We start from the raw sequence: 19122 nt of genomic DNA on the forward strand, positions 1-19122 counted from the left end.
TTCACAAATATTGTGAATGTCATCACTGAAGTCTGGGTTATATTTTTTCGACTTTAAACCATTTTTTAAGCTGTCTGGGATAGAAACAATTCATGAATTTTCGACATAATCGAACGCTCAGAAACAATAAAGATAACAATGATGCATATTTCATTATAGATCGGCAAATATGTTTGTCAGTTCATTGCAATACTATTGAAATAATTCTTCATAATCCAAGTTTTAATACCACAATGGCTTCGTTTTAAAAAATCACAAAATATAGAAAAGAACATAATGATTGTAGATTATGAATAAGCATCGAATATTTCCCACGAATGGCAGCAAAGTTCTACAAACTTGCTCTCAAAAAATTATAGATCAGAATTAAACAGGAACGCGTTGAATGCTTTGCTACCGTATAAAAGTAGCTTGAATCATACGTGTGATTATTTCAAGAAATCAACAAAAATCTTGATAAAATCTGTGAGGATCAAATGCTAAAAGATTTCGTTGAAATTCATGTAACTGCTGTTGAAAGTTGTCAGTTCAATTCTATTCCAAATGTATGATTTGGAAATGAAGGTTTTGCAAGACTTAAGGATTTTGGCTTTTCAAAGTGTATTCGAGAGCGTTACTCTTTTTCAAGGCCTAGGCGGTAAAATCCAAAACAATTTCAGAACTTTATAAACTTGCTGCGACAACGAGAAGTGGGATAACATAGATACTCTGTTTGCACTGACTTTTAAATTAGAAAGCAATATTCATAATACACAAACACGTAGTGTATCAGGTGAGTAGAAAGTGGACTTAAATAATCATTGCGGTTCCCTCTGAAATATATTTAAAACTGTCAGTAAAGAGCTATTAAAAACAAAAGGTTCATTAATTTACACCAATTAGGACGCACTACATAGAGTATGAAACACAGCACAGATGTCTTTTACTCATAGTTTCTTTTGAGAAATAAATAGCGAGAAAAGAAGAGAGAGCGAGAGAAAAAAAGGGAGATAGAAAAAAAGAATAATCGGATAATGCGTTCTGTAAGAAAGGTAAGTTTTTTTTTTGTTTTTCTTTGTTCGATTTTGATATACCACACAGATAAACAACATATTTTCACCTACACACGTACATACACACATCCACATATATACAGCCAGTGTTTATTTAGTTGAAATGAGTCAATTGGTATACAATATTTGGCCCTCAACAGATTCATTGGGTGTTTAAAGTTAAATATCATAAAAAAATACTCTTTGTCAATATCTCGAAATCTGAGCCACTAATCAAAAATCCATTCGGTAGCATTCTGGGGAAGCACAGTAGCTTTCATTTGCATATAAAATCATCAAAATCGGATATTGCGTTCTATAAGAAAGGTGCGTTAGTATTTTGCGTCACATACATACAGACAACACACATACACACACACATACACACATACACACACATACACACGAACAGACATTGCTTAGTTCGTCGAACTGAGTCGAATGGTATATCCATTCGTCCCTCTGGTCTTCGGATCTATTTTGCGTTTTTCGACCGATTTTATAACCTTTGTTTAGTATAACAAAGGTAATAGTATAACAAAGGTAATAAAACGGAAACAGTACGAGCAGAGGCACAACATAGCAATTCTACTGCATGACAACGCTCGGCCTCATACTGCCAAAGTCGCTAAAGTTACATAGAAACGCTCAAATGAGAAGTCCTACCTCATCCAGCATATTCCTCAGATATTGCTCCGTTCCATTTTTATTTGTTCCATTTGATGGCACATGGCCTGGCTGATCCGTAGTTCTACTCATATAAACACATCCAAGAATGGTTTTATTCGTATGTAGATACCCTAAAAAATGAATATTTGTATCCGGTATTCAAGCTCTGCCAATCGCGATAAGACAAATTTGTAGCTAGATGACTTTTCACTTTTTATTTCAAAATTTATCTCGGTAATACCTCCCAAGCTGCCATTTCAATATTCATATTTGAAATTCGATTTTGGGTTTTCCGTACTGTATTTTCATGAAAAAAAAAACGACTTGATTAAACTATTGAGATCTATTTACTAGAAGAAATGACTAGATAAAATTAGTTAGATAAAAATTTTAATTTTATCTAACGCAAAAGCTAACACTACCCTGTAAGTCAAACAAACAAGAATTTTTCTCACATAACCGTAAACTTCCGGACCCTTTCTTGGGCAGGCGATTCCCGCGTACAGAAAACGCTCGTCAATGCTGTCGACTTTGGCCTTGGTTGATAGCGTAAATGGGGCGCCCTTTCATCAACCGACGACGTGCAGGTGATAGCAATAAACGCTCCAAACTGGTCCTCCGAAAATCGAGAGTGGCAAAAACGGATCGGCGTGGTGCACCAGTCGCGTAGTGGATCCGAACGTCGTAAATTGAATTATTCGGTATTTGGCTAATTGGCTTATTTTTCAACGAATGTGGTTTTTCGCAGGAATTTCATCGAAACTTCAAACCATTCACAGTGCAGTTTATTGTGTTCGCCCGAGGCTTCTTTGCGTTTTATGTGCATTTTTCTCCCGCGCTCGGCTGCTTCACGTTCAGAACTCCATTTTGATTTTGAATTTCCTCGGAACAAACCCGTTCTCGTCCCGTTGGCAAAGCCATGCAGGTTATAATCCTACTATCTAACAATTATGTAAATATGTGCAAAAACATAACCGAAACAAAGGCATCTCTCTCGAGAAACAAAAAAAAAAACGGGAAACGAAAAGTGGCAGCAACGAAATCCGTGTGTAATCTTCATTTGTTCTTTCGGATTTTCCTTTTACATTTCATCGATGATCGCTGTGCTTCTCTTCGGTGGCTGTTCACAGTGGTCTGAAAAATACCAAACGTGAAGAAGAATCGTGTTTCGTGACCTTCTTCTTGCTGACCGTGAGGGCCTTCCTGCCATACCAATTCAGATTCGACCGGAGACTAGCTCTTTGGCGAGGGAAAAAGTAACTTTCAAACTTTGGCGGATAACCATAATTCTCTATTGTCTTAAAGGGCTTCTTGCTGCGAACGGCTGCGGCTCACGGAGGTGCTGCTGTTCTACACGCTATTGCAGGGAACTCCTCCCGGGTACTTTCGTACGGACACAAAGGAAGATCAAGTGTTGGTTCAGTGAGCGGTTCAGTCCCAAATATTCCTTAATTGGATGCAAATTCCGTTTTGAATTTTCAGCCACGAAAAATGTTCAACTTTATAGCTAATCGATTAGGTTATGACGATAACAGTAGCACAATTCAAGTGGGAAGTTGACGGTATGTTTGCGGTTTCTTTTATTTTGCTCCCGCACATATGACCATAACGGGTGCCCTTTCTTGGAAGGTTTCAGCACTTATTTCACTAAGATAGTTTCTCATAGAATTGCATATCGTAAACGGATGTTCAATTTTTGAATACAACTGAACAATCGCTTATTCTCTGCCTAGGATGATGCCTTCAGAAAAAACATCAGCATTAAATAAACGAAAGACTTAATTACCACGAGTTAACCGGCATTAAGTTACAATTTCTCTCGTAAAATCAACCATTTTACGAGTATCTACGTGGGCTTGCGCTGCTGCCCATGTCAACCTATGTCATGTTAAATGACCACATCAACTATTCATTATTACATGGCGATAAGTGGCCCCAGTCGGACTTGCAGTCGGTAGCAGTGCTTACGGCATCTTGAACTCCTCGGACGGTGCGTGGTCGAGACAGCCATTTAGCAGCGGGGCGCTACAGAGCTTCAACCGAATAGTTTGAACGACAAATAAAATGTCTTACTTTATAACGTCCCAGCCGCAGACTGCCACGCTTTTAGCAAACTTCAACGCAATTGACACTGCCCGGCGGAAAACTTATGAACTTATGATTCTGTCAGACAGACTGGGCGTGAGCGGGCACGAAAGGGACCTGCGGGCCAAGAGAGCCGTTCGGTATTTATTGTTATTGTACCTCTAAACGCGCAATGAGTAACTTTCTATTGAGATTGACAAACGCGGTTAATGAATATGGCGATTATTAAATCCTTTTAATAGCTGACTGCTTTTACCAATAGTGGTAGGTTATTCAAAGTGTTCATCATAAATACTCCAACGTTCATGCTACTGTAATCCGTTTATAGGTACGGATAATAAAATTCAATATAGGTAAATACACTTCGCAGTGTCTTGGGGTTTAAAAAGCTTTGTTGTACTTTCTTTAAATAAATTGATTAATGCTAGAAAGTAGGTTTCTTTTCAATCGTAGGTTCACGTTTCAATACATAACTACCTAACCGCGAACCCAGCTGTAACGAAACTCATCAAATAAGGTATTTTAGTTTATTATTGGTAACTAATCTTGTTCATAATAGTAATTAAATTTCGATAAAAATGAAATTTAGTATGTTTATGCATAAATAATTGTTTTAATTCAAACAGGACCCAAACATTGGGCCTCATACAGGGTTTGAGCCGGGAACGCTCGGCCCAAATTTTAAGACCCCTTATGTAAGCGGTCGAAGTTAATGTGAGAATAAAAATATCTGTCTTATAGACACAATCTTCCATATCCAAACGAGTTTATTAATATAATTTTTTCCTCGCAGCATGACCTGCATCTATAAACCCATGCGCAGACTAAAACTTGCAGACGCCTAATCGGTTTTACAAAAGCGTTCAACATTGTAACCGAACACACCAGAGTGCTAGCGCTAATAGACTTGTCCGTTTAATTTAAATTTCAAAACATGACACGAACAAAGGTCGAATCACTATCTATTTTATAGCGCGAATTATTTATTCGAAAACTCGCGTTTCCCTCTGTAACCATTTGCATTTCCAAGTGACGCCCATTGCATCGCCATGTCTTCGTGTGCTGTCTTAATTCAAATGACATTATTCTCACCTCGCGCGAGGTTTCGATATTTGCTGTTATAAGATAATTACACTTTAATTGGATAATAAGATTTAATCTGTCTGCATAGTTCGGAAAGCCGAAGCACGCGGTGTTGGGTCTACAGTGGGGGATGGGTTAAATTAGCTTGCAGGCACCCTGCAACGGTAGTACGTACTTAATGAACATCATCAATATAGTTCCCTACTACTTCGCGATTGGTACTGATGGAGACCTTGAATAGTGACGCTGGGAAGGAAGATAAAACAGGATTGGATAAATGTACAGTGGTATGAGGATTGATAGTTGTTAATTCTTTCCTAATAATACTTTACCCAATTCTATAGTTTTCAATCACGCATAGTTTTCTGTTTTCGCATGAGCATTTTTCTATTTTTTAATAACGCTCTGCAATCAATTTCACTATCAAATATAAATTGTATGGGGTCATTCGTCATCATCTTCTGCACAGTGCTACTACAGCTACAGAATTGATTATTTGATGGTTATGCTACATTTCTACAGTTTGCTTCTAATGATTACCCAATATCTCTCGATAGGATGAAAATTCGAACAATGGAAGTCGTTCATTGCTGCGTCAATGATGAAAAATCTTGTTCTATTTCCACAACTACAGATCCCTTGCCAAATGTTTACTGGCATAATACCTCAAGTCTTCTCTTACCCAAATTCGTTAAACTGTACTATGTTTCATCAAATCACACTCGGAAATCCCATGATTGTTGTGGGCTGCTCGAATCACGTAGTGGTCGTATCGTCAGTTGAATTCAAGACTTGCAAAACTCAGAAACGATTTGACCAAAACGTGTTTGAAATTTAGATTAATCCATTAATGCACAACAATATTGATAACATTGGTCGATGAAAGTAAAAAAAATGCTATAAAGCTCAAAATAATTGTTCCAGAAAGATTATAGCCTTTCAACCATTCCCCTGGATCTATATTTCATCAATTGTCACGAATTGCCATTTAAAGTTCTTCTTTTCCTCAGATTCTCCGTCAAAAATCAAACCAATACTTAACGGTTGAAAAAAAAAACGCAAAATTGTAATTTTTTCCATTTCGGTTATGTGGGGTTAACGGCCCTTGAAAACGTGTGTCTAAAAACGTCCAAATCACAAAAAATGCAATAACTCCTGCTAGACTTGATGAACTTTTCTATAAATCTGTGTTATTATTCTACACTAAGAGTATTGAAGTACGCATGTTCACATTATATGGCAAGGAGGTAACATGACGGAAAAATGCATTTTCCTTTTAAAAATTGTAAATTTTCAGGGCCCTACCACTATTCTCAGCATCGCTGAAAAAAAATATCGGAATATAGCGTTTTGCAGAGTAACTCAAAAGCTTTAATTTCATGTGTAAGCCAAGTGCGCCGAGAGGGTTAAACGGCCCTAGAAGGTTTCTTTTTCCAAAAAACCGTCAAAATCGCCAAAACCACAATATTTTCTGCTAGACCTAATAGATTTTGCTGAAAATTTGGATAATCACTCTGCCTTACCAAAACTACCTACTTTACCTAAAAATACGCCATTCAGAGTAAAACGTTCCTTGAAGAATTTTTTCCCAAAATGCCGTCAAACTACTCCTTAGCGTAAAGGAAGATGATGCTTTGATGAACGTTGAACAACATCATAATTATAAATTGATAAGGATTAGTGCTCGCAGTCATGATTTTTTTAAATCCCACGATGACAATAACATTTAAAAAGTAAGTTTGAAGCAGAAGAATAAACATGAAACTCAAAGAAAAACTTACACCATTGCATTGCTTCAACAAAACTCAAAATATTGTATTCTTTCAGCACCCGCCATATCGATAATGTCTTTTGCCTTATTAAAAGCTTTTTCTTCAAACTTAATGAAAGAGTCAAGAAACAGATCAGTTCTTTTCAGTCAGTTTTTAATTACACAGCGCAACAATTTTTTGCGTTGGCTTCTGATTTTTTGATGACGTTTGATGCGAAAATAAATTTCCTGGAGTTTGAACATATTTCAACTTAAGGGGCTATAATGGCGCCATTTTGAATTTTTGAAAAACAGGAAATTTTTGAGGTTTTTTCGACGCCATTTTGTTTTAAGACCAAATATCAAAATTCTAAGAGTTTGTCCACATATAAGCATCTTTTTACCCATCTTTTGAAAAAAACAGATCTTAAATCGGACAAAAACTAAGCTCAAAACGGTGATTCTACGAAACCGGTTTTGGCATAGTTTTAGTATATTTCACAAAGCAAAATAATATCGATTATTTCTGAGTATTAATGGTAATTCGCTGATATTTTAAAGTGGTAGTCAAACTATATCTTATTTTGAGTAAAAAAATCTCAGAAAACGAATGGTAGGTGTCTGATCAACGTAAAATGTCAGCAAAATGTCGATTTTGCCCCATTTCCCCTACAATACAAAAATAAGTTTATCTGCTGACATTTTACGTTGATCAGTCACCTACCATTCGATTTCTGAGACTTTTTTACTCAGAATAAGATATAATTTGACTACCACTTTAAGATATTAGCGAATTACCATTAATGCTCAGAAATAATCGATATTATTTTGCTTTGGGGCCATCCACATAACACGTGGACAGATTTTTAACGATTTTGACCCCCCCCTCCCCCTCCGTGGACAAGTGCCCATATGAATTCTAAAAATTTTGTATGGACCGTGGACATTACGCATACCCCCCCCCCTTCCCAAAGCTGTCCACGTGGTATGTGGATGGCCCCGTTGCGAAATACACTAAAACTATACCAAACCCGGTTTCGTAGAATCACCGTTTTGAGCTCAGTTTTGGTCCGATTCAAGATCTGTTTTTTTTTTTTCAAAAGATGGGTAAAAAGATGCTTATATGTGGACAAACTCTTAGAGTTTTGATATTTGGCCTCAAAACAAAATGGCGTCGAAAAAAAACACAAAAATTACCGGTTTCTCAAAAATTTAATATGGCGCCATTATTGCCCCTTAAGTTGAAATATGTTCAAACTCGGGGAAATTTAGTTTTGCATAAAAATACACAAAAAAAATTATATATAGAAAACCAAGGCAGTAATAAAGTCAATTTTTGTTGCACTGTATTATGGATTTGGATTTGATCTCAAATAAAAGCTCTTTAGTTGTTTAATAGAGGTTGGCAAATGGCTGGACACGTGTAACTTGAGACCCTAATGCGGCCATTCACCTCTGTCCAACAACTCTTATCCCAACTTTCGAAAGGTGCCGACCGGGATACGAGTAACCTTAGTGGGGATAGGGCAACCAACTCCTGTTGGAAACTATGGTTGTATGCTGACTGGGAAGAGGGTCGTACGCGGCTGTGTCCCCATATTAGGGGCGGCGTACAACAGCGTCTGACCCGGAGCGAGCGGCTGAATTATGAAAAGCTGTATCCCGCCAGCTACACCCAAGGTGGTAGCTCCATCAGCAGGATGTAGGTATCGCGACCCTGGTAAGGTAGCATACCGAAACCTTTCTTCAACCACGAACAACTTGGAATTTGGAAATACGGAACGGATCAATGGGCAACGACCTAGGCTACGAAAACGGAAAAAGATTAAGGTAAACGATTGGAAATTGGGTACTTGGAACGTCTGTTCTCTCAATAAATCAGCGCGGGCTGGCTTGCTTGCTCGAGAACTACAGCGGCAGGGAGTCGAAATCGCAGAGATTCAGGAGGTTCGGTGGCCAAATTTCGGAGAAAGGGAATTCCGTGCACGGTCCACTTGCACGCACTTCTTTCAAGTACTACATCTACTACAGTGGCGGCAAAGCAGCCGAACGGGGTTTCGGTTTCGTAGTGCTGGGAAATCAGAAAACAAGAGTCATCCGGTGGAGGCCCGTAGATGACCGTATATGCGTGTTGAGGATTAAGGGCAAATTCTTCAACTACAGTTTAACCCGTAAAGACCCGGGACGAAACTTGTTTTTTGAAAATGCTCGGGCTCAGCACTGGAACGGCCGATTTGGGCAAACTTGGACTTTTATTCAAGGGAAATAGTTGCTCTAAGTTTTGGTGAAGATGCCACCCCTCTGGACCCCTCCCCGTTTTCGTGAGACGCAAATATGTCTGTGTTTTTTTCTAATTTTTCAAACAGATTGAGCAAACACTGGGAATTTTGATACGTATCAAGTGCTCCATGTATCAAATCATGTCAGGTAGATGAAACATGGTATGTAAGAGTGAATTTCGGAGTTTCCAAATTATTTCAGTACAAAATCACATCACGGGTTAATCAACACCTACGCACCGACATTCGTTGTTTTGCTTTCGTCTCGATTAGACGCAAATTGTTCAGCTCTGCTTGATTCGCAAAATAACAATACACGAGTTATACGTGTGGTTTTTTGTCGATTTGTTCTTGTGCTGTGCGATAACAATAGCCTGAGTATATCGGCAGAAACATCTTCTGCACACTGGTAGGGGCAGGCTACCCCGCCAGTGATCTGATACGCTGCTGATATATCAGCAAGAATAATTCTCCCGCACCGCTGTTACCCCGCTAGCAGCACGGACCACCATACGATCGAGCGAGTGGAAGTCAACTACAAGTGGCATCTACAAGGCCACTGTGTCATAACGCGAACCTGGATCGTCATTGTTTGTTCTGCGGAGACACTCGATTGATCCTACTATCAGCCGTGAGGTCGTGACTTAGACGTTCGGTGAAGTATTCACTTTAGAATTTTTATCATTATTAATATTATTACTATCAATATTATTATTTTTATAATTATTATTATTATTATTGTTATTATTATTATTATTATCATTATTATTAGTATTATTTCTATTGTTATTATTATTAGTATTACTGCCTTTTTTTTATTTGATCCATTGTAGTTTGAAATATTGTTTTTAAAATTTAATATCAACTGTTTGATCCCCCCCCCCACACATTCGAATATTTATCGTTTGTGTGCGGTAGAGCGTAACGCTCCCGCAAAATGGACGACATGCAGGTGCAACTTTTTCTGGATGTGGAAACAAATGGGGAAGAAATTGAAATTTCCCCCAGCAGTTCTCCCTTACCTTCCCCTGCACCACCCCCGCTACCTAGCTCCGTACCAAGGGTACCGGAAATACGGGTAAAAGCTTACCCAGATGCCGCTAGCGGTCCCTACGTTGTTTACTTCCGGCTCATAAAAAAACCTTTGAATATAATTCAAATAGGCAAAGACCTGGCAAAACAGTTTTCGGCCGTAACCGAGATTACGAAGGTGAGGCCGAACAAACTGCGAGTTGTCGTGAGTAGCTTGAAGCAAGCAAACGAAATTGCTAGCTACGAGCTCTTTACAAGGGAGTACCGCGTGTACATCCCTGCCAAGGACGTGGAGATCGACGGTGTGGTTACCGAAGGCCTCACGGTCGATGACATTTTGCGTCACGGGGTTGGCTGCTTCAAGAACCCCCTGATTCAAAGTGTAAAGATACTGGATGTCAAGCAATTGCATTCAGTATCCATCGAAGAAGGGAAGAAGAAATTCCTCCCTTCGGATTCCTTCCGTGTAACATTCGCCGGATCCGCACTGCCGAACTACATCTCTTTGGACAGGGTTCGTCTGCCTGTACGCCTGTTCGTACCGCGGGTCATGCATTGCCAAAACTGCAAGCAGTTAGGTCATACAGCCACCTACTGCTGCAACAAGGCACGCTGCAGCAAGTGCGGAGGCAATCATGCTGAGACCGCTTGCAGTGCGAATACTGAAAAGTGTCTTTACTGCGAGGGAACTCGGCATGACCTTTCGGCGTGTCCCGCGTACAAACAGCGCGAGGAAAAAATTAAGCGTTTCCTTAAGGAACGATCAAAGCGCTCTTTTGCAGAAATGCTTAAGAGGGCTGAGCCACCCTCGACAGGAAACATCTTTTCCTTTTTGCCAACCGATGAGGGTACATCTGACGATCCCGTCGAAGGGTGTTCTTATGCCTTGCCAGAGGGATCTAGGAAGAGGAGAATGCTCAACTCTCCTAATCTTTCTCGCAAATGTCGTAGGATAACCCCTAGCGGAATGACCAATAAGACAACACAAAAAGGAAGCGGCGAAGAAAAACCGAAGCAAGTACCCCAGGGTTTTAATTTCAAATCAAACCAGGAGTACCCACCGCTTCCTGGGGCATCAAAAACCCCTCGTGCACCCATTTCTCGATCAGAAGACATAAAAGAAACAGGGTTCATAAAATTCTCTGATATTGTGGACTGGCTATTTAAAACATTCAACATACCAGATCCCCTTCAAAACATTCTTCTTGCCCTTCTCCCTACAGTGAAAACCTTTTTGAAGCAACTCACAGCAACTTGGCCCCTCATTTCAGCTATCGTATCTTTCTAGACGTCGAAAGAGGTTAGGAATTTTGTCACTGTGTTACAGTGGAACTGCAGAAGTATCATCCCCAAATTCGATTTATTTTCACATTTGATAAACACATACAATTGTGATGCGTTCGCGCTCTGTGAAACTTTTCTCAATTCAAATGACCAACTTAATTTCCACGATTTCAACATCATTCGTCGAGATCGAGACTCACACGGTGGAGGGGTACTTTTAGGGATCAAAAAGTGCTATTCTTTTTTCAGAATCGACCTCCCCTCGATCTCGAATATTGAAGTTGTTGCCATTCAAACGAATATGAATGGAAAAGACCTTTGCCTTGTTTCATTATATATTCCCCCATCCGCGCGGATTGAACAGAAGCAACTCCTTGATATAGCAGAATTGCTTCCCGCACCTTTTTTGATTTTGGGAGATTTTAACTCTCACTGTTCGCTATGGGGGTCGCTGTACGACGACAACCGATTTTCTATAATCTGTAACTTAATCGACGACTTCAATATGACACTTTTGAACACTGGGGAAGCGACACGTGTACCTAATTCTCCAGCACGTGAAAGCGTGCTTGACCTATCCCTCTGCTCGACATCACTAGCGTTAGATTGCCAGTGTAAAGTAATCAACGATCCCCACGGTAGTGATCATCTTCCAATCGTTATATCAATTGCTAATGGTTCAACTCCCCCGAACCCAATCAATATTTCCTACGACCTTACACGTAATATTGATTGGAAGCGTTATGAGTCTTTTATAGCGGAATCTATCGAGACTCACGAGGAACTTTCTCCGGAGGAAGAATACGCGTTCTTAGCTGGCTTGATAATCGACGCCGCGACTCAAGCTCAGACGAAACCGATACCCGGGGTAACGATTAGACAGCGCCCTCTCAACAAATGGTGGGACAAAGAGTGCTCTGAGCTGTACGCGCGAAGGTCCACGGCGTATAAGGACTACCGGGAGTACGGCACTGTCAACCTACTTCGAAATTACGAGGCACTGGGCAGGCAGATGAAGAGCTTAGTAAAGGCGAAAAAACGCGGGTACTGGCGGCGGTTCGTAAACGCGTTGACGAGGGAAACAGCGATGAGCACTCTTTGGGATACCGCCAGGCGCATGCGGAACCGTGACGTTTCGAATGAGCGTGAGAAGTATTCAGATCGCTGGATACTCGATTTTGCCAAAAAGGTCTGTCCGGACTCTGTACCGGAACAGAAAACCTTTCGCGACGCGTTTTTAGTAACTACGGAAGAGCCTCCATTTTCGATGTTGGAATTTTCAATGGCTCTCCTGTCGTGCAACAATAAGGCTCCAGGGTTAGATAGAATAAAATTCAACCTGTTGAAGAATCTACCCGACTCTGCAAAAAGACGCTTGTTGAATTTGTTCAACAAGTTTCTTGAGCTAAATATTGTTCCGCATGACTGGAGGGAGGTAAAAGTCATTGCTATTCGGAAACCCGGGAAACCTGCCTCTGATCACAATTCATATAGGCCGATTGCGATGCTCTCTTGCCTCCGGAAATTAATGGAGAAAATGATCCTCTTACGGTTAGACAAATGGGTCGAAACAAACGGTTTACTTTCAGATAGGGTACCGAACGTCTTCGTCAGTGGTTTTCTTCGGCAGTTTTTCTGCAGCAATCTTATGCAAAAGGGGGCCGAAGAAAACCACTGACGAAGACGTTCGATACCCTACTCAATTTGGCTTTCGCCGGGGCAAAGTAACGAACGATTGCCTAGCGTTGCTTTCTACTGAAATTCAACTCGCATTTGCTCGAAAAAAGCGGGCTTTTGACTCTGTCTTTGTAGAAGTTTTAAGCGCGAAACTTCATTCGCAGGGACTTTCACCAAATTTGAATAACTTTTTGTCCAATTTGTTGTCAGAAAAGCATATGTATTTTTCACATGGCGATTCGACAACTTCCCGAATTAGTAACATGGGCCTTCCCCAGGGCTCATGTTTAAGTTCTCTCTTATATAATTTTTACGTAAATGACATCGATGAATGTCTTGCAAATTCATGCACACTAAGGCAACTTGCAGACGATAGCGTTGTATCCATTACTGGTAGCGAGGCTAGCGATCTGCAAGGACCATTGCAAGATACCTTAGACAATTTTTCTGAATGGGCTCTTAAGCTGGGTATCGAATTCTCTCCGGAGAAAACTGAGCTGTTCGTTTTTTCTAGGAAGCATAACCCAGCTCAGCTGCAGCTCCTACTAACGGGTAAAACAATCACTCAGGTTTTAGTCGCTAAATATCTCGGGGTCTGGTTCGACTCTAAATGCACCTGGGCTTGCCATATTAGGTATCTGACACGAAAATGCACGAAAATGAGGATTAATTTCCTTCGTACGATTACCGGAACCTGGTGGGGTGCTCACCCAGGAGACCTTCTAAGGTTATACCAAACAACAATACTGTCAGTTCTTGAATACGGTTGTTTCTGCTTTCGCTCCGCTGCGAACACGCATATTTTGAAACTAGAAAGAATACAATATCGTTGTTTGCGTATTGCCTTGGGTTGCATGCAGTCGACCCATACGATGAGTCTTGAAGTGCTAGCGGGTATTCTTCCGTTGAAACATCGTTTTTGGAATCTCTCTTACCGGTTACTAATTCGATGTACGGTCATGAACATATAGTAATTGAAAATTTCGAGGGGTTGGTCGACCTTCAATCCCAAACCAGATTTATGACTTTATATTTTGACTACATGGCTCAAGATCTTAACCCTTCTTCATACGTTCCCTTCAATGTCGCACCTTTAGATACTTTTAACAAATTCTTCTTTCATGGTGGTGTCGAAGAATATACGACACCACCATGAAAGAAGACATTATTGGTATCCCGGATCAATTGCGCTCACAAGAGATCCCTAAGATTTTTTTAAATAAGTTTAAACATGTGAGTTGTGATAAAATGTTTTATACTGACGGATCTAATCTAGATGAGTCCACTGGCTTCGGTGTTTTCCACGCAACCGCCTCTTTACCGCCTTCTACAAATTCGATGCTCCTGCTTCCGTGTACGTCGCAGAACTTCGCTTATGATGAATTTTATAGCATTTTGCGTCAGAGAACACTCAACAGTTGGCAATCATCATGGAACTCAGATGAACTGGGACGGTGGCTACATTTCATTTTTCCTAAGGTATCGACGAAAGCATGGTTCAAGGGGTTGGATGTAGGTCGGGACTTCATTCGCGTGATGTCCAGACTTATGTCCAATCACTATACGTTAAACACGCATCTCTTTCGTATAGGGCTTGTAGACAGTAATCACTGCGTTTGTGGCGATGGCTACCATGACATCGAGCATGTTGTTTAGTCGTGTGCCGAATTCTGTGATGTTAGGTCCGAGCTTATAGATTCCCTCCGGAAAACAACCGAACGTTCCCGTTAGAGACATTCTGTTAGAGACATTCTGGGAAGGTTCAAAATATTTTGAACCCACAACAAACAAGAATACAATTGCTCTACCAGTTGAAAAACAAAATTCGAAAATACTTTTAAGTCAAAATTGTATCTCCCCTCCTCTCACCTTAAATCCCCACTAGCTCGTAGTCGACCGCGAGAATAAAATAAAAGGCCTCCCTCTTTTTCCTGCTAACGTAGAATTAATACGAATTGTACTTGGCTCAGTAAAACAGAAAATGTATCGTTCCGTGTCAAATAAACTAATTTAAACTAAAAACCTACGCACCGACAAACGACAAATCCGATGAAGTCAAAGATGAGTTCTATGACAAGCTTGAGCGAATCTATGACGAGTGCCCAAAACACGACGTAAAAGTCGTCATCGGAGACGCAAACGCACAGGTTGGGAGGGAGGAATTCTTCCGTCTGGTCATTGGATGGCATAGCCTCCACTCGTCAACCAATGTAAACGGCGTGAGGCTGATAAACTTTGCCGCGGCCAGAGGAATGGCCATATGTAGCTCCTATTTTCCACGTTTGAATATTCGAAAGCACACCTGGAGGCGTCCAAACGGAGAAGCCCGCTCCCAGATCGATCACGTACTGATTGACGGTCGGCACTTTTCGGATGTTACTGATGTTAGGTCTTTTCGGGGACCAAACATTGACTCTGACCATTATCTCGTCGTTTGTAAGATCCGTGCACGGTTGTCGAACGTGCTGAAATCTCGCACAGAAAGAACGACGCGTTTCAACATTCAGCGGTTGAAAGCTGATGGCTTGGCAACAGTATACGCCAGAGAGCTGGATCAACGGATCGCAGAACAGCAGGAGGAAGGAGTGGAAGACATAAATGGGCTGTGGAGCAGTATCAACGGCGCCATCGAAACGATTGCGAGAGAGGTAGTAGGTACGACGCGTGGAAGACAGCCTAATGGCTGGTTCGATGCCGAGTGCCAGAGAGTGACAGATGAGAAGAACTGTGCCAGGATCCGCATGCTCACTGCGGCTACGTGTCAGAACAGAGAGAGGTACAGAATGACAAGAGCTGCCAAAAATAGAACCCACCGTCGAAAGAAGCGCGAGTACGAGGAGCAGGTGCTCGCCAGCTATGCTCAAAACGACGTGCGGAGATTCTATAGAACTGTCAACAGAGTCAGAAGCAGGAATTTCCCTGTGCCGGTCATGTGTAATGACAAGGACGGCAACCTGCTTACTGATAAACCGACGGTTGCAGCCAGGTGGAAGGAGCATTCTCAGGCGCTATTGAGCGGGTGAGGAGCCGGATGAGCAGAGCAGGAACAGGATGACGATTATGAGTGACGAACAAGCTGTGGAGCCACCAACACAGGAGGAGGTGAAAAAGGCGATTAGTGAACTAAAAAACGGCAAGGCCGCTGGGAAGGACGTTGGATAAACGTACGTTGGATAAACGACGTAACGTTGGATGGACTGAAGCAGGGGGATGCGCACTCCAACTTACTGTTTAACATCGCTCTTGAGGGTGCAGTACGAAGAGCAAACGTGGAAAGAAACGGTACGATCATCACGAAATCTCACATGCTTCTTGGTTTTGCGGACGACATCGATATCATCGGTATCAACCGTAAGGCCGTGGAGGAGGCCTTCGTACCTTTTAAGAGGGAAGCAGCGAGATTGGGGCTTGTCATTAACTCTGCCAAAACGAAGTACATGGTAGCTGGCAGAGAGCGTTCCCGTGGTGATGGTGCTGAGGTGAAGATAGATGGGGAACGATTTAAAGTGGTTGACGAATTTGTTCATCTTGGTACACTTGTGACATGTGACAACGATATGAGCCGTGAAGTGAAACGACGAGTTGCAGCTGCGAACAGGGCCTTCTACGGACTACGTAACCAGCTAAGGTCCCGTAGTTTGCAAACTCGCACAAAACTAGCGCTGTATAGGACGCTGATACTCCCGGTGGCCCTTTACGGACATGAAGCATGGACGAGTGCTCGGAGTTTTTGAGCGTAAAGTTCTGCGATCGATACTTGGCGGTAAATTGGAAGATGGAGTGTAGCGCAGACGCATGAATCACGAGTTGTACCAGGTATACAAACATGCAGATATAGTGAAGGTAATACAGCGGGGCAGGCTTCAGTGGGCTGGACATTTAGCCAGAATGCCTGACGAGAGAGCCGCCAAAACTATCTTCTGTAGAGAACCAGGAAGAGGCCGTCGGCTCCGTGGTAGGCCTCGCATGCGGGAAGAGAGGCTGCTCGGTATGATTCGGACAACCGATGTTATTTACCAACTTTTCAATGGTGTATCTCAAACAATAGGTTGTTTTTGTTACATAAATTTAACCGTAAAAGAATTTCTGATCGATTGACGCTAAATCCTCGAAAACCTGATTATAAATGACTGAAATATAAGCGCTCAAAACTTGACCACTTTTTCCTGGTTGAATTACTAGATTGTCAAATTCAGGTACCTAACCTCCAGATAGACGTAGTCCTACGTCTTAGAATCCGGGTCCAACATGAACCTGTGACCACATCTGGTTCATATTAATCCGGATTTTCAGGACCATGTTCCGGTGAGACAAATCAGTATTATTGTTCCAGTTAAAAATCGAAATATCGACTCGCGACTTTCGATTTTTTTACCTTATGCACAATGCGCATAGTGTCGCATCTAGTGCGCTGTATTGCGCGTCAGATGCGCTATACAGCGCACTAGATGCGACATTATGCGCATTGTGTATAAGGTTAAAAAATCGAAAGTCGTGAGTCATTATTTCGGTTTTCAACTGAAACAATAATACAATTGTCTCTAAAACCGAACAAAATCGTTATCAAAATTCATGAAATCAACTTCAGGAGTTGATTTTCATTCATTTTGAGTCCATCTGATAAGTTGTCCGAAATGGCCATTTCGGAGCAGTTTCCCGATCTTAAACATGGTCCTGGATCGAGATTGGAAATCGGTCAAGAATTAAAGAAGTAAGAAGCATTTCATTTTGGTAGGTACCCGGGTACTCTGCCGAGTACTTACGTGTGTTAAAATTGCCGAGTACATAACGGTTAAGTGATTTGCGGCGTAGTCTGAACAAGGCAATAAACTTACTTCGTTCTGCATCGAAAATAAACTTGTTATATTTTTGTCATACTTCTATTCATTTTTTCGACTTCTTCAAACAATTTATTTCCTTCTAAAAAAATGTTTCGAATGGGCGAGAATATTTTGTAGTAAATTTATATATACAGTGATCACCCGATTATATCTGACCCTGATGATTTTTGGCGTGATAAAATAGGGAAAGTGATTAAATCGGGAAATTTTCAAAATTTAATTTTTTTATTGAAGATGTTAAATTAATAACTAATTACGTAAAATCAGCGATTTTAATTTTTTTTTGAAAATTTATCTGTACAAACATATGAAAAAAGCTGAGCGGGGGCCTAGCGTAGTTGGTAACGTCTCCGCCAACCACGCTCGACGCCTGGGTTCGAATCCCACCACCGACATAGGTGTCGATGGTTGTGAGGTGGCGTGATCCACTCACAACCAACCCAACTGGTCTAGATTCAATTCTAGCCGACACCGGGAGATTTTCTGAGGCGAAAAATCTCTGGGATCACACCTTCCATCGCATGAGGAAGTAAAGCCGTTGGCGCCGGTCCGTTAATCAACGGGTCGTGAGTTAGGGTCCTGGGTGGAGTCGCCTCCCCGGGCGTCGGTGATTGGCACAACAACAGTGGCGGAACTAGACCGACGGTAAATAAGCGAGAATAAAAAAAAATATGAAAAAAGCTGCAGTTGTTTTTTCATAAATCGATATATCTGAATAATGACAAAAGATAGAGAAAAGTTGTCAATGGATGTATTTGTGAAAACTGTCTGAGCTTTCAAAAAAATATTTAAAAAATTCAATTTGAGATCCTGTACTGAAAAAAAAATTCAAAAACAAAAAGTGACTATAAAAAATCGATCATCACTATTATTTTAAAACATTTTTTTAGATAGATTATTCAGTTGCTTAAAACTTTTCTGAACAAACCTAAAAAAATAAAAAACCTAAAAAAATCGATGTAAAGTTGCAAATAAATTACAATTAAGTTTTAAATTCGTTCATGTTTTTGTTTGAATTGGTAAAATGAATTACTTGCTTTTTTGTAGCGCAGTCCCATAAGCAAAATGTTAGATGTTCTCACAACACTAAACTTTGCCGAAGACAGCATGCTGATATCTCTCACATATTGCAACCAGAAAAATCTTAAAATGTAAATAACGATTTTTAATGCCTTCTCATAGAAAACTTCATGTTGCTTGCAATATGTATGAGATAGAAATATGATGTCTTCTGTGAAGTTTCTTGTTTTGAGATCATCTAATACTTTGCCTAAGACACCAAGCGTCTATCTTTATCTAATGAAAAAGTAAATATTCTATCTCACTTTTAGGAGGATTGATCCCCCAGCTTTCTACATCAAAAGATGCGTTTTCAAATATTTTGAAACTTC

Source organism: Wyeomyia smithii, chromosome 3, assembly GCF_029784165.1.
Source record: "Wyeomyia smithii strain HCP4-BCI-WySm-NY-G18 chromosome 3, ASM2978416v1, whole genome shotgun sequence".
In the NCBI taxonomy this organism is placed as follows: Eukaryota; Metazoa; Arthropoda; class Insecta; order Diptera; family Culicidae; genus Wyeomyia; species Wyeomyia smithii.